The following is a 22,391-nucleotide window of genomic DNA, read 5'->3' on the forward strand; positions in this document are numbered from 1 at the left end:
CAAAACCAAGCAAACAAAAATCTCTGCAACAGATGCATAGAAAAGATCAGGATCCTCATAAGAAACCCCCAATGTTTTTGTACCTCATGTGGTTCATCTGTAAATGATCCCATGCTCCAAGGTTTCTGAGAACCTCTTATGGAAGGAATAACATGAATGTCAACTCTCTCTCTTTTTTTTTTTCTTTTTTCCCCCTCCCTTTCTTGCTTTTTTTGTTGTTTGTTTCTTTCCCCTGGCCTAAGTCAGCAGTCTCAGGGGGCTCTTGTACTTGCTCTCAAAGAAACAACTAAACATCGGAGTACTTGACTGAACTCTCTAAAGCTGCTTGGTTCATTCCGTTGCTACTTCTCCACAAAATGCTTCAGATAGCTCAGCTAGCTGACTGCACACTGCTGACTACGTATGCTTCACTATTCTCATTCACAGCATACCTCCAGTGGGGAAAAGCACTGATCAGAATAAGCCAGGCTTAATAAAATCCTGCTTTGTAGTGGGTTTATTCTGATTCTTGACCAAACTGGTAAATGTGGTTTCAAGCATAGTCATCATTATCAGCCTTCCCTCTACTATCCACTTTCTACCATCCGGCCACTGGGCAGGATATATATGTTTAATTAATTCTGCTTTTACCTTCGACCTGTAAATAGTGGGAGTAATGTCAGATTTATATGTTACATGAATAACAAGGATTTCTCAGGAGACCCTATCCTGGTGAAAGAGGCTAACTGTAATTTTCAGCTGTGAGTAATTGTATATAATATAATCCTAAATGATTTTTCTTCTGTAATTTCATTAGAGTTTAGAAATTTAATTAGATTTTGAATCACTCTGAAATAAAGTAGAAAAACACCCAGAGACTAAGAGCAGTGGTTATTTTGTCCTCTGAGGCCAGAATTCTTGGTCTCAAATTGGCATGTGTTCATTAGGAGGAAGTTTGCAGAAGTTCTTGATATATTATTGTCTTTCAGAATGGACTCTGAATAGGTCTTTGGAGAGCATTAGAAGAGCACACAATTATTATACAGACTCTTTTTGAGGTTTAAGATCATCTGCCTTGCATATACTTAATAAAAATATGCCTCTAAAGTTGTTTAAGAAACTGTGGAGATAGGAAAGATGCTCCTCCAGTGCCTCAGTGCTCTTCCCAGTTTATTAGCAACTCCAGTACCTGTGTATGATGATACAGAGAGGAGTTGTTTGCTTTACTTTAATGATTAGGTAGGTTTATGGTTATTTTTATTGCTACACATATGAACTGTCATGGTGGCTGTAATTAGAAGCACACTAAAATGCTGTTCCTTCTCTTCCATCCGAGGTTCAAAAGAAATCTGTCCTTCTGGCAAACTTTGATTCTCTGTGGAATTCGTCCCATGTGCGAAAAAATGGAATCAAACTGCACTAAACAGGACAAAGCAAAGACCAGTGCAGCAGCTTATGCTTGTGTGGGGTGTCAGGATAGTTGCAGTGGGTTCAGAAAGGGGATCCTCTTGAAAGATTCTGAGGGACTAAATATGCAAGTGCTTGTTTCCTTTTTGCTTTAACTGGTGTAATACGGTTTGTGTTTGCGGAGATGGCCTGATTTATACTGTTTAACTAAAAAAGGGATTTGGGCATTTAGGAGCACATTCTCCAAAGCCTTTACCCACATAGCAGTGCCTCTTTTCTCATTGGGGTTAGTTGCTTGAACCAGGACTAGCCGCATGATTTTGTGAGAGTAGGTCCTTAAAGCAAAAATATGTAACAAATTGAGGCGTTAGACAGAGGAGAAAACTCAGATTACTTTCAGCATGGCAACAATATAAGGAACCACAACAGAGCCAGAGACGCCATGAATTAAAGAATCTCAGAGAAATGAACAAGGGGAGAGAAAGCAAATGTGAAATGAAGAATTTCAGCAGGACAAACCAAACAGGGAAAAAAATGCTCTTTAAATAATGGCAATCCAGCCTACTTTAAAAGAAAGAGGAAACTTCAATGCAGTGGGATGCATGTCAGTCCCAAAGTGAGAAGTCAAAAAGAAACCTCCAGGCTGACCAGGATGTGCTGTTTCTGACTGACCTATGTGTAACCATTGCTAGCATCTTCTATTTTGGCCCCTGCAGACAGACATGGGGTGAAATGGTTCATTGGTCTGATCCAAGGGACCGTTTCCTTTGTTTCATTAACAGCTCTCGAGAACTCATTATCACACAAATCCAGTCCTCAGGCTCAAAATCTGCTTTCAGAGTGTGGCGAAGTAAGTCTTGGAGTCCAATTGAAAAATATGCTTAGAAAAAGACTGAAAGTTTTTGTGCGCTTGGCTTGATGGGTATCGATGGCGATTAGGCAACCTCAGGGCAGGCTGGTGCGCGTGGATGTGCTGCTTTCCATTAACGTGTCACGTCACATCACAGAACAAATTGAAGAAAACATGTTCAGGCTGGTTTCTGCCAAAAATCAAGGTTCTTTTGCTATGGGCATCCGGAACAAATGGAAACTATGTTTGAAAACTCACAGCTGCTCTTCCTTTGCTATTTTCTCCATTTCCTCTTCTGTCAGGATTCTGAGCTGCTGGGACAACTGGAAGGGATTCCACACCTCAGCAAGCAGCATAATCACAGATGTCGGGTGTGTTAACAAAGGGAAACACGCCTGCACCAGTAATTTAGCGCCTTCCTCCCTCAACGTTAAGGAATACTATGGGAAACCATTCAACATTTCAGTCTTGCGCCTTTTTTTTTTTTCTCCATCTCTGTTTCCTTTTCAGTGTGAAGCAATGTGTTATGTTACAGACATGCTGGTACAGTTCAAAAACATGTTTTCTTGATTTTACTTGAAGGACGCTATAGATTAGTGTTATTGCCAACTCAGAGAGGTGCAAGGAGACAAAGAAAAATCCATCTCTGTTTTCAGTGTGAAGCAATGTGTTATGTTACAGACATGCTGGTACAGTTCAAAAACATGTTTTCTTGATTTTACTTGAAGGACGCTATAGATTAGTGTTATTGCCAACTCAGAGAGGTGCAAGGAGACAAAGAAAAAAAGCCTTGGGACGTGTGTACTCAAGTCTCTTTAATGCAACATCAAGAAAGAAAATGCTGAAGCAGCCCATGGCTCATCTGAGCAGTCTATTCATTTGCAGATGTCCTGCCCCAGAGCTTGCCCTGTTCTTAGGTTTATAAAATGGTGTGGTGTCCCTCATGGAAGTTATAACTTTTACTGAGCTTAATTTCTTCCACACTATGTGTATTTGGATTATTCATTCAGGTGGTCTGCATCTGTGTCATTACTCCTTGCTTCCCAGTGAAGATGACTTTTTGTATTTCTAAACTAGACTGATTCTGTGTTACGCTACAGCAGGGGAAAATGGTATTACAACAGAAGGCAATTTCTTCCATGGTGAAGGAAAGCTCCTGCACATCACTTTGGGAAGTTGTTATCTTTTGGGTTAACACACAGCAATGAGCATATTAGGTGTTGGAATGGAACACAGGTAGGTAGATATAAATTTGGGTTGAAAAATAAATCTTTTTGTAGGAAACCATGTGGCTAATCTTTCTGCTTGAAAGGTGCATATCTGGTATTTGCATGAAAACAGTCAAATTCATTCTAGGCTGAGTTTCAGGCTCCTGCCACTGTGCCGTAGGCACGGTCTGGGATCCTGGGGAACCTACTGATACTGTTTCCTGATGACACAGTTTATAGCTCAGACTTGAGTGCAGACAACAGGAGCGTTCGTGGTTTCTCTTCTCCGGTGTGCTTTCCCATACTGACACCCTTCAGCTGGAGAGCTTTGGCACCTACACACAGTGTAGCAGAGCCTTCAGTGAGGTGCTCTTATGGTCAGGGTGGTATGTTTTTTCACTCTTCCTCTGTGTGTGTTTGGCAGGGGAAGATCTGTTTAGAGCTAGCCATATTATAAGCTATTGAAAGTAAGTCTTTCCTCTCTGGACCTTGTGCTGCATGGCCATTGCAGCAACTGTCTCTCTAGCATTTTCCTTGTGTCTCTTACTGTCATTTCCTACAGGCTGGGATTCCAGGTAGCATACAGAAAGCATCAGCAGTAGCAGCATTTTTTCCCATTTTCCTCTGCTTCAGACCAGAGGATTTCAATTCCTTTCTGGTTTCAGCTAAAAGTTTTCTAGGAGAGGTATCAATCTCCAGCTAGTGCATTTAGGCCTATAGGTATGTTCTTAGGATTACCTTTGCTGACCCTTTAAAATAGTCCACAGCCTCATATGTATTTGTAGACCACAGCTCAGAGGAATGGTTTTACAGAAACTTGTAATCTGACTTGTCTTGTCTTAGACGACCATAGCCCGATCTGTAGCCTGTTGTATAAGAAGTTTATAAAAGTTGGAGACAAATTGTCTGGTACGAAATATTTACTTAGGTTAAAAAGATTAATAATAAAGACTTTTCCAGGCTTCTCATAAAATCACCAGCTGGCCTGTCAGTTAGCTGAGGGAGTCTAGAAGTAGGAGGATGTGTTCATGCTTGAGATGACTGGGAAGTGTTTCAGTTAGCTGGGGAAATAGGAAAGGGATCAGGATCCTGCCTGAGACATCGTAGACTGTGAGTCACTGGGAAGGATTAGTGTGGGAACACACGGAGCAAAAGTTTAACAAGTCAAAGGAACTGAGAAGACTGAGAATCAGGCCTACGTTCCTCCAAAAGCAAGGTTGCAAATAATAGGCACCAGAGACAGAGGCTCTGTTTTCGTTTTGTAGCTTGGTCTTGTTTTATTATTGATAGGAGCAGGTCACATTTTAGTAGCAACTTGAGACCATCTGGTCTGACTTGCTTTTTTGCCTGAAAGGGATTATTTTTCCACTCTGATATCTTTCAGATGGTTAGCAGGTGGGAAATTTCTTTTAAAATTACAAAAACTTCACCAACTGGAAAATATCTTAACCCTCTCTCAAATTTAGTTGAAATTGCTCAGTAAGTTCAGATGCCTTTGGGAGGACTGAGGAACACACACACAGATAGTGTGATCATAGGAGCTTTTTTGCTGTAGGAAAACATGCCATAGAGAACCTATGGCTCCCCGTCTCTCACCCGCATTGCCTCTTGGAAATATCCTGCAATATTTTTGGTTTGGTTGTCTAAAAAATATGTGTACTCCCATGTGGATAATCCATTGTTTTTTCAATAGTGTGTCCTTCTCTATTGCATGGATGGATTTCTTGTGTTGAGAAGAAAACTTCTATTACAGTATGGAAAATTCAATAGTCTAACTCTGCTGATGATGCCTGAACAGATGCTGTTACAAAGTCAGAGAACCAAATCTGGATTTTTCTTTATTTATTTATTTAAAACCAAACCCAAAACACACACCTAGGAAGCACTACCAAAATAACATTAGAAGAACTGTATTGCACTAAGACGAGCATTTTGGAAATTATATTTTGTGCTACCATGTGAAATTTCAGATATAAGATAGATTAATTCAGCATGTTGCATATTTCCGTGATAGTATGGACTTTAGTAACATGGTCCCATGGTATGCAGTCCTCCCTGTCCTGTCTCCACCTGACTTCTAGAACAGATCCTCACCTCATCTGAAATGGATGAAGAATGAGGCAGAGTGAAGGTGACAGTTGTTCAATGTATCTCTTTATTTCCATCATTCAGTGGGACTAACAGGCCTTAATTATTATCTACCCCCTGTGCCAAACACAGAACAAACTTGTATTAATCCCAGCAAAGCTGCTCATATACATCAGCAGGTGCCTTTCATCACTTGGTCCAACTCCATCAGAAAGCTAGGTTTGGCTGGGGCAGGAGGTGTCTGCTTGTTTTCCTTGGCTGGATTTGGCTAACAGCTCCTCTCTGTACAGGTCAGCTCCAGACTGGAGTTAAGAGTCTGCTCAGGGAGAGAAGGGACCCTCTTCATAGAGCATGTGGATTTCAGTACTTTCAGAATCCTGTGGGAAAACCTCTCTACATTGCATTTGTCTCATTGCTCACATCTATCTGAGTGAGCTACTGGAGAAGGAGATTCCTCCACATACTGTATATTCTCTGAAGCACTGTAAGTCACAGTGGAGATACTCTAGCATTTGGAAAGGTGCTAGAAGAGCTTGGAGGCTGTGGCAGGGAGAAACAATCCCACAAAGCTGATTAAAGATGTCCTTGGGGAAGAGTTTGGCTCTCTGAGCAATGAGTTTAGGACTGGAGCCTAAACGAAAGCTCCAGTACTCACTGAATGATATTGTCTGCTCCTCTGATTATCAAGTGTCTCAGTCGCTGGAGGGCTCTGTGTTGATAAAGTTCCTTTACTGAGGCAGCACTGCTGGAATTTTTCCTATGTAGGTTTTCATACGGCATGAACAAAGCATCCCAGGCAGCCCAGCTTTGTCGTTGTTGCACATTCTGATACACTCAGCTGTGTCTTAAAATACCTTTGAAGTGTATGATGATAACTTAGAACGTTCCTAAGCAGCCTCTGAAAATGGCTGGGTGTTTACTTTTTGAAGGTGGCATGTGTGGTGGTGGAGCAAAATGCAGCGCCCAGGAAAATTCAGAGCAAGAGAAAGAAAGGGTAAAGTATGTCCAATTCCCATCCAATATTCTTGTATCTCTTGTCCACCTGTACTCAGTATAAGCATGTTGGACTTTGACAAAGTGAAGCCACTTTAGTGGCTAGGCAATGTATGGAAGGCTCAGGGTCCGTTGCTGCTTTCCTCCTGCGCAGGGGAAGTCGGTTTCTTTACGGCCAAAGGTCTGCAGGTTGTTTCCTCCAAATGACCCACTAAGGAACGTGGGTGTTGGAATGGGTGAAACTTTTTTTTTCTCTTCTGTTCCTAGGTGTAAAATAGGGTTTTCAACAGAATAAATCTTTCAAGAAAATGTGCCGTAAATGTGGAAAGGAACGAACTCCTGAAAAACACCAGTTGTTCCTTTTGAGAATGTAGATGCAGTGCCCCCTAAGAGTTGTAATTCAGGTAGTTCATGTCCCTGTTATCCTCTCTTGGCTGGATCACCCGCTGAATTGCATTCTCATGATATGCTGTAACCAGAGGACAGAATGATCCATTGCACTGGCACAGCAAAGATTTGATGCATCCAGGGATTCTATTTTTTTGACTAGTCAGTTCAACCATCAAAAGAGGGGACATGAAATGTTGGATATGTAACTTCCACAAGAAAGCCTGGTAAGTTTCTGAGTAGAAATGTTCAGCTTGGATTTTTTTTTTATGTATGTTTGGTTGGTTTTTTGTTTTAATGATAAGGGAATCATTTGGTGTCAGACTGCTAGTCAAGGGCAGCAATGACTAGTGAATAGGGGACAAACGGGCTCCTACAGCGTGTTTATATTATTCCTCAAATGTATGAACATGTTGCGCTTTACTCTTGAAATCCTGTTGTTGGAAGCAAACTTTGAATGCACGTAAAGCAGAGCCACTTGAACAAACTATCCAGTTCTGCCTCAAAGTAATTGCCACTTACTTTGTTTATAATATGAGCACTGCTGGTGACATGACATTAGACTTAACTGCATCCCGTTTTGGTGCTAACTAATATTTGTCCTTAAACTAGGCATAAATAAGCTGGGACTTCTCTTGAGATAAAGAAGATATTGCATCTTTAATGGAATAAAATAGGCATAAACAAGCCAGTTGCTCTGCTTCGGGATTAGAATGATGTGATTTTTTTCCTTTTACATTTAACAAACACTGAAAAGCACTAGAAGTCATTATGCAATCTTTATCATTACCAAGTTAAAATAAAACAACCATTCATCATTCATTTCCATGCAGATTTCCCCCAAATACATTATCTGCCTGTGAAGACAGTCATTTTGCTCTTGTGCATGGTGCTGGGGAAAGCTGAAAGCTTTCAGCCCCTCACAGAGGCTTCTCCAAAATCTCAGTCTCTGCATGGTGGGGCTGTGCCTGCCTTGCTCTGGCGTGCCAAGCAGAGTGAGTGGAGAGATGTTTATGGACAAACGAGGAAGAAGGGCACCAAACTCCAAATTTGGATGCCTGAAATGAGAGACTTAAATATGTTTCTAGTTACCTCCCTGCTTTCTTTAAGCACTTATATATAGATTTAGGTATGTAAACATCTGTTTTAGCTCCTTCAATAGGAATTTAAGCACCTACATTATGGTTTAAGATACTTAAATTAGGTTGGAGAATCTAACCAATGTTGTCTTTCTGATGGATCAGGCTTGAGGTCTTTCTTATGGAGGCAGTGTTAATGATGGACAATTAGCAGAAACAGCATCTCAGTACATAGTCACTTTGGTAGTAAAATCATCACTAGGTGTGATCGAGTGCAGCCAAGGCATTCAACTCTGACTATGTTACTAACGTTTGCCTGCATCACAACACAAATTAATCTCATGGGAGGGATCTGAAACAAGACTGGCTTTCCCACTAAATCCTTGAAGTGCCACAGATTCAGGTAGATGCCATTCCACTGCATTGTCCATCTCTATCGAGCTTGCAGTCTCCCACTCCTGTTTCCTCTCATACAGAGCACCTCGTGAATTAGATTTATTTGAAGATGTCCTTAAAAGCCTTATGAGGTGGGCAACAAATGCGAGGTGGCCATTGATCACAGCTTATATGAAGTTAATGTGTCCTCTGGTCTTCATTGCTCTGTGGAAATCAAGTCCTTGGCCATAACAAGTTTCTTGGTTTCCTTCCCCCTTGTTTGTCACTGTCCTTGTTTGTCAATCAAAAGTATATCAGACGGACCAGTTCAGGGGCAATACAGGGTTGCTTAAAGTTGTTGATGTCTGGGGAGGAAGGAGCAGAACCAGTATGTGAAGTATTCAAGGGCTGACTTTGAACTATGTGAATTTGTACTATGCAAGCTGCACCAGAAAAGGGAATGTGAGGTTACTGCAGTCACTCAAGCCTGGGCAGATATTTGTCATTCCAAAACTATGCTGTTGAGGACTTTGGTTGAGGGGGAGCATCAGAGAGGGGAAAATAGAAAGTGCAATGTAGGTTTTCAGGATTGCAGTCTATTAGGAGGCAGAAGTGCCATCATCACAAACTCACCTATTTCTCCCCCAGGGAAAAAGTGGCAACAGTACAGATAACATTACCTCAGGTCTCTTGGTGTGAATTTTGCAGGGTTTGTATAAATCTGGTCCAGGGTATATCCGTGCATCTAAATTTAGATTGGGACTCCTGTGTTCAAAGGCAGTCTGAAGTACACTTTTGCCTCACTTGGGCTTTTATTCTCTCTGTGGGCTTGCTGTAACCTGAGCCTGCCTATGGACACCAAGTCTCTTCATGGGTTCAGCAAAGCAGGAGTTTGCAGGGTGAGGAGTGAGGAAGAGATCGTATCTACATATGCACCTGTTGGCCACAGAAAATCAAAGTCATCCCCCTTTGGTGATGAGTATCCTTAAATGCCGCCATCCACTCCTGGGATGCCAGGGGGAGAGGTCTTCACAGAGATGCCACTCCTCCAGCCTCTGGGGCTGTTTCTGCCTGTAGCACACAGCTCTGGGTTCTGCCTGGCAGCTTTTCTGTAAAGCATTTCAGCTTGTTTTGTTACACAGTGCTAAACAGACAGGAGACATCTGTCATCTCTCCAGTGCCTGCACGGAAGTCCCTGCACCCCGTGGCTGCCGGCGCTGACTGGGGGTGTGCAACGGGTTTGACTCTGCAGGGTGTGCAATATTCTTCATCGTCCAACAGCCTCTCTCTACCTCCCACCGTGAAATGCTGCAGCAGAGGCGTTTCTTGAGGGTCTTTACTGGCATAGATGGAGTAAACTGATGCCTAGATGTCGTATTTGAAAATTAATTTTGCATCTCAAGTGATTTCTTTTTACTTTTACAGCATTTTTCCATGTTTTTCTTCTCCTTGGCTATCTAGGGAAGTCCATGCCTTGATAACACCTGCCTGGAAATGCAGGCTGGGCTGGAGCTGATGTCCTGCTGACTTGCTTGGATCCATTCTCATCTCTTGGGATCTTCAGTATTAATTGTCTATTTTCTCCTTTTCTGAGCTTTTTTCTTTTTCTGCCAACCCCTTTGGCTGTACTGTCTCCTAACAGTGAATGCAGCAGAAGGTTTTGTTCAAAATTTATTTCCCTGATGCCCAAAGATGGAGAAAATTAATAAAAACCTGAGTCAGCACCTCCTATAGTGACTTGAAAATGGGAGGGGTTTCAGTGATCCCCATGTTCAAATGGTCTGACACTGCAATTAAGGGAGGCAAGGGTTCATTTCCTAACATGTTTCTTTGGCATTTGGTTATCTAACTCACCAAGGAAAATTCTCGCCTGAGTTACATGGTTTAGGATCTTATTTTGTTTTCTCTATGGCTAAAGGATTTTTAAATTTCCCAGGTCACCAGCAAGAGCCCAATCCAGCAACATTTAGGCAACATTAGTAAAATTACAAGGTGTCTTTCATCTGTGAGGACCCTCCCCCCACGAAGTCCTTTATGATCAGCATTAAGAGCTCATTCTCTCATCCTTGCAGCCTTTATTGGGGTGAAATGCAAGCACTGTTACCAGCACTTAGCACAGATAAGCAACAGCTTAGTTGGGGCTGCAGTATTTACTTGAGGCTGCACGGATGCAAGACTTAGGGAGGCCCAATCTGATCATTATTCACTCCCGAGACAAACATCTAAGGAAGAGTTTGATATAGTCTTGTATCACTGGGCTTCTCTGTGGAGCTGTGAGCAGGGTTTTGTGGGGGTTGGGATGTAGGGAGGCTGTGGGCGAGGGAAAGAGTGTCAGAGGTGAGAAGAGTTAAATAGCTGTAGGAGGATGCTGATGTTCACAGAGCAGGGACACCTTCTCTGGCTATAGCAAAAGCGGCATGGCATGGCATGACATGGTAAAGAAGAAAGGAAATGCAAAACTAAGGGTCACACTGTTGAAGATTATCATAAGTTTTTATTGAATCTTTCTATATTTTGTGTTTAATAATGAATAGCAACTATAGGAACATCTTGATTTCAACAAGGTTGAAACAGGTTGCTGTGTTACTTGTTATCTGAGGCTGTGTTGCTTGAAGTCCCTATTCTCTGGACTCTAGACCATAACCACAGCCCCTAGGTTCTATTGCATATAGGATGAGCTATTTGACAGCCTGGCAAGGTAGGTATCTATTTGGCCAACTTGGCAACAAAACTTACTTTTAAGGTGTCCTGAAGTGAACTGCCTTCATTATAATAATAAAAAACACACCCACAGGTCAAGAAGACCCTTGCCCAGGTGAAGACCCTTCCCCTGCGCAAGCGTAGTAACAGAAGAGAATGACACAACCGATATTATAATTATATGTAAATCACTAACCAATCATTGTAACTGGGAGTGTACTACCTTAAAATTTCTGTGTATATTTGTAACGGTGAACTCGGCTTAGGTGTGCTTGATTTGTGGAAATTCCACCTTGCACCCAGCGCCGCAATAAAGAATGCCTGCTTTCTAAAACTCCAAATTGCTAAAACTCCAACTGAGTCTTAGAGAGTTGTTCATCTGCCGACTTACGGTAACAACACTAAAACTACAGACTATGAAGTGCCATGGCCAGGGGCAGGCATAGAGGGACCAATGATATACAAGTAGATATACTTTTTAAAGCAGCTTTTGGGGCTCTTTGGCTAAGGAAGTTTTAGGTAAAGTTTCAAATGTCAGGTCAGACAAGGGGACAAAGTCGTAACTCTGCAGGAGGCAAGGCTGGAGTTGAAGGTGAAAGTAGAGAGCACAGCGATGTCAGTCTGAGCAGAGACCCAGTAAAAGGGCTTGGCTCATTCTACAGAGCTACAAAACTGACACAGCATTTTCCAAAGAAGGCCTGTAGCAGTCAGGTACCTCTTGCAGTTGCATCCCCTGGACTGGGCATCCATATCCCCTTGGCTCTTCAGACTCTCCTCTATCTGTTCAATGAACTCCTGCTATCCCACTTGGTGTGATAAAAGAAACTGCTAAAACTGGAGGCTGCTGAGTGCTGTGCTGCCTCTATTCAAATCTCTAATGAGCTCCTCCTTGTAGCTCTAGGTTTAATTAGTTTTCATTGCAATATTAATGATCCAAACAAACCATTTTAACTTTCCTGTTGCACAGCTGGAATCTTCTTATTTAGCATTCTGCTCTATAAGGGAATCACACCAACTTCCTTTCCCCTCCCCCATTTGTCCCATTAATATGCATTAAAATCACAGTCTCATTGGCATAGAGTTTCAGACCTGCTATAAAACTCTAATAATTTCTAAAAATGGCAAGGTTAAACTAATGACAGAGCCTAATCCAAATAATACAAAGATAGATTTATCCCAGAGTTTGATGGCAGTGATGATTAATACATCCTTCCTTTATTTACAGTCTATCAGCATTTACAAAGATTTGCTCATTCCTCTGAGCACGCATACAATCTCCCTTGAACTTCATGGTATTACAGCAGAAATGTCTAATCTGTTAGTCTTCAACAAAAATGCCTTCTTTCTCTCTTTTTTTCCTCAGGAGAAGGGCATGCCCTGCCCTTCCCAACATAGATCTGAAGACTGCATATCTCAAAGTCTTCTCCTACCACAATGGAATAGGTGCATCTCGCATTTCCCTCTGAAATCCCTGATAGGGAAGACTTAGAGGAGAGACTTTTTGTTACCTTCTGGTGTGTTTCAGCTCCTGGACTCATTGTGATTTGCAGAGACTGAAATAAATTGGGTTGCAGATAATCTGGGGATCTTTGTGTTGAAGGATGTTAGAGAAGACTAGACTCTCCCATGCTGAAGGACTGATGTGGAATCTTGCCAGCACCTTCTCCTTCCTGAGCTGTAGAAATCATGGGAACATTAGTAGCAAGGAAGCTCCAGGGTCTCTTGCCCAACCTCCTTCTCAGAGCTGGTCTATTGCTAACACTAGATCAGTTTTGGCTTCGTCTTGTTTAGAAATGAACTTTTTCTAGGAGCCTGAGGAGCTGCGCTCTGCAGATAGGCTGTCAGCAGCTGGTTAAAAGTGTTTGCTGGCCATACTGCACAAGCAGAGGTCAAGATACAACTCTGAAAGTGCCAAAGAGATTTAGTGCCACTTGCAAAGAGTCATTTTCATTGGGACTTACTCTCCTAAGTGCTCACATTGTTTTTGAAAATAGGACTTTGGAGTGTGAGCATGAAGATAAAGGGGTGAGGTCTGATTGCTTGCTTTGGCATTGCCTGCAGGGTCTAAGTTCAAGAGAGCAATGAGTGACTTGATTGCAGAGCGCCAGCCCCATGGCCCAGGCAGTGGAGAGCTGGAAGTGCCTTACCCGCAGCACCTGCTCTGGGATCCTGATGTAGGCAGTCTTTCCTCATGTACATCCCCCAACTCACCCCTTCTCAAAGAGATGTGTCCTCACAGAGCATTTTCCCTTATGAAGTCATCAAGGCAGATGTTACCTAAATCAAGCATTTATGGTACCGTAGACTTACTTGAAAACCAAAGCAATTCAGAAAGTGCAGGAAAGAAGTCGCATCATCAAGGTCTCCCCTAGCTGCTGTTGGTGTTGGGAGAGTTGTTCAGGAGATAGATTGGGTACTGAGGATCAGGACTTCACTCAGTGGTCCCAGGGCTCTCTCCAGCCATGTAGGACTGTAAAAATAAAACTCTCTGCCTCCATCTAGCTGTGTTTAAATATTCTATTTTTTTTCTGTCTACCTAGCTGACTGAATAGAGACCTTTAGTGGGTGGGTGTCTTCACTGATGGGATTCATGACCCATTTTCTTAACTTTTGTGATCTCACAGGGGAAAGACTTCAATGTGTGGAGTTTTTGCCAGAACATTTCTCTGCAGCAGAAGTTTCTTGAAGGTTTATATCAGTGAGCTGGTTTTGGTAATGTTCTCATGCTGGTTTCCTTCATATTTACGAGAGTTTGTCATTCATTTGTTATGCTGGAGTATAACTGTGAATGGTAACCTACAAAAGCACATTGTCAACAAGTTGAAATGTATTTGTCCAAAGTGCTCCTGCTGGAAGTTGTGGGTAACTAACTTATTTGCTCCCAAGTGGGAAAAAGCAAAAGCATGTGTTATCCCTTTAGAAATTGTGAGAGTAAAAGGGGGAGAGAAGGAGACAGGGAGCGGAAGGATGCTATCTTCTTGCTCATCTGCAAAAAGTGGAGATAAACCTTACATGAACTGAAAGCAGTATCAGAATCATATCCTGACAGTGGGACAGGGTTATGCAGCCTGCACCCACAGGTATGTGTGGCATGATGGAGAACCCTTTCCCTGGTCTGGAAGCACAGCTCATTGCCGGGCCATGTCCCAGTTGGGAAGGGCACAATCAAGAAAGGAACACAATAGCAACAGGGAGATAACTACCCCAAGGTTTCATGTAGCCAGAGTTCTCTATAATGCCTTGCTGCAGTTGACAGTACCACAGCATGAAAATGAGCAGTTTAGACACATTTCTTACTCCAAATGCAACTGTTGTTTAAGATTAAAATTAGTAAGCTCTCTTACCACTTTCAGCTAGCTACAGCTTACCACACAAATATCTCTCTTACTTGGTTTCCTTTCCCTATCAGTAAATATCTCTCTCCACCTTTGAGAACATACTGGTGCCTCCCAAAAGCTCAAATTAAATGGTTCACCATAACCAACATGTGCAGGGGATGTGTCTGTTAGCTAAAACTGAACCCAGAGCATTCTAGCTTCTACTGGTATTTTGGTTAAGCATGCCAGCAACGTTTCAAACAGTAAGAATATGTCCATACAGGTCAGCGTGGCTTAACTTAAATGAGTTTAACATCACTCATTTCAATGGAATTTAAGCCAACATATTTTACATCATATTTGCTGTAGGCTGCAGCAATGAGCCCATGGCTAGTTAGCATGGTTCAGTTGATATGTGGCGGTGGTGATAAACTCGTAACGTAGTTTGCCACAGGAGCACATCTGACTGCACGTTTAGTGTGTTACACAAAGGTTTGTCACAATTGATTGAACCAAGTCAAACAATACGCAAAGTTTTAAACAGTATAACTTAGGGCTCAGACTGAGGTCTGAGTTTCTACAGCGTATGGGTTACCACATATCACTACTGACTTACCCAGGGGCTTATTGTCCTCTCTGGTCTGCCAACATAATTATGTGTGGTTTCTCCCTATCCCAGTTCCATCAGAAAGATGTTTAGTTTAAGTTCTTACTGGGAGGACTTCCAGTCTGTGCTGTTTCTGCAGAGCCAGGCTTGGGGAATCCAAAGGGGCCAGTAAGATCCGTAGTGGGAAGACGGGGCAGTAAGGTTAAGCCAGAAAACTGCTGGGCACTAACCTCCTGACTGGCTTGACAGCAATCTGCACAGCATGTGTAATTGCAGCTTCAGTGACCTGCTTTGCTCTTTCTTCAGTCAGTCCCTTAGCCAAAATAGTGCTGTCAAGCTAAAATCAAAGTAACTATACCAAGGGACAGATCTGTTTTAACAAAATTGTTTTCTAAATTGATTTAAATTGGTGTTCAAACTGCGTGCACGGCTTTCTTCAGTGACAGAAGTATGATTTTACCTCTTTCTGTTCCTGATAGCTCTGCAGAGCTGAACCACCTGAGAGGGGACAGGCTTGTGTCTCTCCATAGCTGGGCATTTCCACTAAAACTGAGCCAACTTTTGATAACAAAATTGTAATTGTCGGTGATGTTTCAATTAAGAGCCTTAGGTGATTTTCTGCTCCCAGACTAAATCATATGGCACTTAGAGAAACATCGTTTTATCTCACACCAGAGCACATCTTTCGTTGCTGGTGGGGCTGACAGCATCTCTTAAAAATACAAGTTTTCAGGAGAGCAGATGCTTCATATTATTTCTGTTTGCTTGGCATTTTGAACCTTTGCAACACCAGCCAGCTTCAGGTTTTTCTTCTGCAGCTGTGAATGTGAACTTACGTGTTTTTTGGAGGACTGAGATCTGACTGCCTTACGTAGAAATCATTTAACTGCACTGTCCCTCTCTTTAAATGAAAGAATCATTTCTTGTGCTAAAAGAAACATATAAATTGGTATGTTTCGGGGATAAGCTGTTGTGTCTGCATTAAACACTGAATCTTTTGACTCTCAATAGAAACATTAGGGCCAGCAACCTTGCCTTAGGCGCGGATGCACTGAAAGAGAAAAACCCAGACACCTATCGGCAACTTCAGCAAGGGTATTTCCAAAGACGAATGGTACTGTAGGAGCTAGGTGCATTTATAGTTGTTTATGAATAATTAATAATTATATTAAAGGTGTAGGGTTTACTGGGCAGGCTTCCTCTTCTGGAATTGAAATCTCGTCTCAAAATCTTTAGCCATTTGGCTTGCGATTGAAAGCTGCGTGACGTTTCCACATTGGAGCTCGTTGCAGGGAAAGACTTGAAGCTGTCAATTGTTCCAAGAGCTAATGGGGGCATTAAAAATGTAGCAGCTTACTGGGGAGAAAGCAGGGTGGGTGGGGAACACGTGTTACTAGCATATGCTGTAACTGGACTGTAAGTGGTCTCCACATATTCATGAATGATGGCTGACCTCTACTCTGCTAGGGCACATGTGTGCATGTCCATCATGAAAACATACTCTGAACTTACTCCATCAGAGGCCCTTGGGAACATAACCCCTGTATCTGTCTCCAAATATAGCTCTGCTGGTCTGCAATATAAGGCAGTGGGGAGAGCTGCTGGATCGAGGAGCCATTTGGAAACTGTGCTACAGTGATATCCACCGAGATCTCTATGCCTGGTTGGTGACCTTCTTCGCTAAGAGGCAAATGTCTGCAGCTTGTAAAAGAAAAAGATGCCTCTGAATGCCTTTCCACTTTTAAAAGCTCCTCAGCGCCGGCTCAGCAGAGCAAGTGCAATCCGCAAGTGGCAGCGCTTACTGTACTTACACTGTATGAACGTATGCGGCTATACATCTGGACGGGGAGGCATGTCCCAAGCAGGGGGCTGGAAATAATTCCTGGAGCTGCCTCTGACTTAGAGCTAGAGCTTTGACCTGAGCCAAACCACTAACTAGGAACTGTTTCAAAGTCAGTTCCTGTGAAAATAAGGCCAGTAACCCCTCTCTGCCTCAGTGTCCTCCTTTGTAACCCTTTTGTAAAATAAGACTATGTAACGGCTCACAAGGGATTAGGGAAGACTCACTCATTTCTGTTTAAAGTACATCAGGATCCTTGGAGAAAAGTCCCTTATTAGAGCAATAATGAATACAAACAGTAATAACAATTCTGTTATCACTGTGAAATTGCAGGGATTTGGTCAACATCACTTTACTACAGCTTTGTTTGTCCTGCAGATTTCAACAAAGAACAAATCATCCTCTCTAAGTGTTTTTGAACATGGAGGATGAAAATTATATATTGCTATCTTTTAAAAGAAAATTAAAACTTTAACTCTAAGGTGTATGTAATAAAATGGCACTTTAATTCTCTAGTGTGCCATGAGGCTTCTTCTGTTAATTTATTCTTTTCTTTTCTTTTTGTGCTTCATGTAATATTCTGAAGTTATTAATGTGGCAATATATTTGACCACAAAAACCTGCCTTCTAGTGTTGTTAAGACTGTGAATTAACTCCACAAATGGAAGGCATTTCTGACTTCAAGGCAAACAGATAATGCTTGGGATAAAATGATTAGCAACATGACAGATATGCAAGAACTTCTAGGGGAAGGTTTTCCCAGGTGTCTTGCCCCAGGCTGTGGGCTTAGGTCTCACGAGCCCATGGGACTCCAGCTGTCAGCAGTGTGTCTCTGCGGTGCAGTGTGTGGTGCAGACACCTGTGACCACCACCACCTGAGCTGCCGAGCCCCTGGGACACAGCCGCTCGGTGCAGCTGATTCCCCCTGAACAGCACTGCCACTGCCATGCTTGGATACCTTCCTGTGCCAGAGTGAGGGTGCTAGGTGCCACATTGAGGTCCCTGCAGCACACCCCCCAGTGCACCACACACTGGCAAAATTCACTTGGTAAGGTGGCACCTCAGCCCTTAAATGACTTGGTTGTCACCTGTCTTAGCTGGGTAATCCAAAACCCAGTAGCAGCCAACAGAAAGGCATTCGGTGGGATTGAATTCAGTTCAGTGCAATCTAGACCAAATACTCGTAACTCTGCAAGCACTTCCAGGACTAAGACGTGGATCTAGAAATGCCCAATCAATTTCATCTTGTACCTGTGAGCTAAGTCATCAAAGGCTGGCAGAGTGCTGTCCCTTGTAATGATTGTAGCATCAAACTCTGAAATCACCAGTGCCAGCCTAGGTTGTAGGTACTTGCAAATAACTTTCCTCATCTGACTCATTCCTTTATCCCTGTGCTTAGGCATTTGCAGGACTCATCCTGCACCAGTGGTACAGTTTCCACTGAATGCAAATTAATGGGCACAAGTTCAGTGCTCCCTATCTGTAGGGCTTTGGCAATGAATGGCAAATTCATTGGAAAAAGAAACAGGTTTTTGTTAGTGCTAGTTACCAGGATTAATGTCAGGTATGGGGAATTGGGAGTAGTTAAGGAGATCATGGACAAGCTAATATTCCATGGTTGCTATATTCCACACATGGCATATTATATATCTATATATAAAATATATCATGGGTGCTATATTCCACACATGGCATCAGGAGCTACTGAGGCCTCAACAATATATCATGGGTGCTATATTCCACACATGGCATCAGGAGCTACTGAGGCCTCAACTCTGCTGTGGATGCAGCACACGCTCATGGGGCAGCCTTGAGAGGCTGTCTTGGCAGAGAGCTAAGAAGAGCAGGGATTTCCAAGATGCTTTGCTAAAGTGTATTGCTGTGTTGGCTTTGATGTCTGTCTCTCCGTGCTGGTAGGCTAGACTCATGCCTCCAAAATGTCTGCTTCATGCTCAGCTGTCAGAAAAGCAAACAGAAGACTGGGAAAAGGATCAAGAATAGTATTGTGTCCCCACATAAATCCATTCTGAATACTGCCTGTGGTAATTGTTGTCACCTCAAAAAGGTTGTAAGAGTAGATTAGAGAAGGTACAGAGAGTAGAAGTGTGGAGAAGTGCAGAATATCTTCTTCCATGAGAAGAGATTAAATAAGTAGAATTCTTCAGCCTAGAAGAAAGACAACTGATAGGGATTTTTTTTTACCATTTCCACAATCTAGGAACTACAGGCCATGCAAAGAATACCAGTGGAAAGATAATCCTGGCCACAGTCAGAGACAGGACATTTTTTTCTGATGTTCTTGCAAGACACTGAATAATAGGGTTTGCGTGAGGGAGAAGGTTGGGGTTTACGCTGATCACGCGGCACACAGACAAGTTGAATGGATGCACAAAGGACCTCCCTGCATCTTTTTCTTTGGCTAACCTGCTGAGACACATCCTGACAGATGCCAGACTGCTATGAGGAAGGTTGGGCTGAACCATGGCACCTACATCCACCTGGATTTGATGGCCTGGCCCATCGTGTGGACAGTGCAGCCCCTACAGAGGGCTGCAAAAAAATCTGACTCTTTGATGAAGGCTGCATAAATAGTTTCCATCCTGGCATTTTTACTAAGTAGCAAATGTTTAGCTCTAGGTGGGCAGGGATTCTTGTCCTTAGTAGTATTAATCAAAGATCTTCTAAGCAGCATTTCTCAGAAGCCTAATTGCTAATGGCCACTTCTCATGGCTACTGATTTTCCACCCTTTTTTCAGGCCTTGCTGGTCGAACCATCGGCTCCAGTGCTGTTGTGTGAGTGTTTACCTGACACCTGAACTCCCTGACTCTTGGCACAAGCAAGAGAGAGGTTGGTTGGTGGTGTCTTTGCCAGTGGCTGGGCAGAGGCAGGTTGCATCACCCTAGCCCTTTGTTGGACTTCTTCTGGAGAAAAATGAGGTACGGTTAAGGCAAGTTTTTCATTTGATGAGTGAAGAGTTGACCTGTAACTACTCATGCCCCTCACTGCTTCCAGGCACAGAGCTGCTGAAGTGGGGCCAAGCCACTGCCACTCTCTCCTCCGTCCTCCAGCCCTTGTGCTCAGCACACTGAGAGCTGAGGACATGCACTTTTTCCAGGGCTGTCAAATGAACAGTGAAAGGAAACAGACTTCAAGGCTCATTTAACTGGAAACTAGCACCTGTCTTTTTAGGCAAAGGCAGTGTTTGCTTGTCACTCCTGTCAGCAGCATGGGCTCTGCCCGAAAGGTCCTTTAGGCACCTGATTATGTAGGAGGGGAAGCTATGCTGTCGTGCTGCAACACCCCCAGCGCTGGCGGGCTGTGGGGCGAGGGGAGGCAGGTTAGGTGTCAGTCCTGGGAGAATCGCTGCCAGCGCTGCTCAGCACCCCTCGCTCGCGCAGGGCGCGCCGCCATGGCCCTGCCATTTCACACTCTCCTAGCCACAGTAGGGGAAGGCGGCCATCGGCACAGGCAGATTTTCTCTGTGAGGATGTCAGGGTACGTATCTCTTTAGTTCATCTTTCTGGGTGAAACGCTGTTTCCTGACTGATATTAAGTGAAATATAACACCCTTCGCTTGTGTGAACTTGTGGCTGGCAAGAGATGGCACCCTGTCTTGCTCAAATTTGCCAGCGGTTTCAGTGTCTACCTTCTCTCTTCCTCTTTTTAGCCTAGCTCTAAAATCCCGTTGCATTACAGTGTTCAAGAATGACACTTGGGTCTGAAAGCAAAAGCTTACGGCAAAGGCAGCCCGGGGATACGGTGCTTGCCTGGCACTGAGAGCACAGCAGGGCTGCTCACAGGGCTTCTCAGGCAGAGTGACAGCTTAGTGTGGTTTGCTTAGGAAGGCTGAAATGAAGGGACTTAGAGGAGAATGCTTAATTCGTTTAGGCGCCTTTGATCTGATCCTATAAAATCTTAATCTGCTCATATTTCCTGCCAGAAAATTCACAAGGAGTCAACAGAAATAGGAACAGACCCACAAAGTTTAGAAGAAAAACAATTACTTTGGTTGTTTCGTTGCTCTTAGTTTTCCCTTTATTCTTTCCTTATTTTTGTAGGACTTTCCCGGTATCCCCGCTCCCTTTACATCTCCTCTTGTGCGTATTTCGTTTGTATTTCCTCACTGTGGGGATCTCAGCCATTGCTGGGTTTCAGCCCCCTTTCTGGGGGCCAGAGTTCTGCCACCTCTCTTCAGATGTCTCAGCACTTGGTGCCTAGGCTAAGCCGGTCAGGTAGGCTTCCTCTCTCATCCATGGGGAGGACCGTGTCCCGAGACCATGATCCTTCCTGCAGGAAGAAAGGCATTTCAAACCTCCCAGAGTTGTCTGCTACCCTCCATTGATGAGAAAGGGAGCCTAGATGGCCAGTTTAAACTTGTAAAGGGCCAGCACTGGGTGTGATAGATTCCGTCCACTGGATCTCATCTTCTTGCTCATACAGCATATATTGTGCTAGAGATTTTGTCTCCCTCACACCACTGACTGTGAACCATCCATGCATTCAAACGCTGAAACAAGTGTTCTTGAGCGTCTCTGTCCCCTGAGGGTGAATTGTTGCATTCCTGCCCCCTCCCAATAATAATTATAATAATAATAATAATATCATCTTCTATTTATAGAGCATCAAAGTTTCCCAAAGAGCCACCTTTGGGATGGAACATACCAACAGTTAGATAGTGCATAGCAACCCTAGACAACAACTTAAGACAGATGAATGTATCCAGTTGAAGCTGAAGATGAGATTTCATTTGGCAGAAGATAATTGCAAAAGTTATTAATTATTATTGTTGTTGTTTATGCAGCTCTAGGCTCAAGAGCAATAGGCACTTTCTAAATACTACCAGTAGGTAGACAAAAGCACAAAGGCATTATGATCATACCATAGTAATTTGCAGAAGGCAGAATGTGCTAATAAAAATCATCCCTTGGAGGTTTTCCCATCTAGGACTCAGCATAAGCTGATGAATAGTCCATAATGCTGGAAGAGGAGAGAGCTGGATTATCTTCTTGGCTTTTCTATAGATTCCCAGTGTAACCTTGAACATACAGTTTAGTTACTCTGAATCTAACACCATGTCTACACAGCATGTTGTAGATGTTAAACCAAAGATGAGATCTGGAAAGCATTCCAATAGAAGTATTTGATAGGAATCCCTATGTGTTTTGCAGCGTGATTTTATTCAAATTGACAGTTGTTGGGGTTTTTTTTGTCTTAAGCAACAGGACCCGGTGTGCATGGGACCTGGAGTTATAGATCATCTTCTCTGAGTGCAAGGTTAGGTGCTTGCTTACTCTGGTACTGGCCACACTGGAAACCCCTAATATACTTGATGACTATTACTAAAATCTCATGGACTTCACAAACTAATGTAACTCAAATAGTAAACATAAGGACTGTATGATCATTTCTGAAGTATCCTGTGGAAACTGAGTCTGCAAATGATTTTTGAAGGCAACTATGAGAATTTGGTGACTACCATTTTTTACCTTGATGCCAAAATAAATGGTAAAGCTGTGAAAGGTAAAAAGGAAAATGTGAACCAGGACACTGGAATTAACCA

Source organism: Aptenodytes forsteri, unplaced genomic scaffold (assembly GCF_000699145.1).
Source record: "Aptenodytes forsteri isolate BGI_AS27 unplaced genomic scaffold, ASM69914v1 Scaffold15, whole genome shotgun sequence".
NCBI classification, from domain to species: Eukaryota; Metazoa; Chordata; class Aves; order Sphenisciformes; family Spheniscidae; genus Aptenodytes; species Aptenodytes forsteri.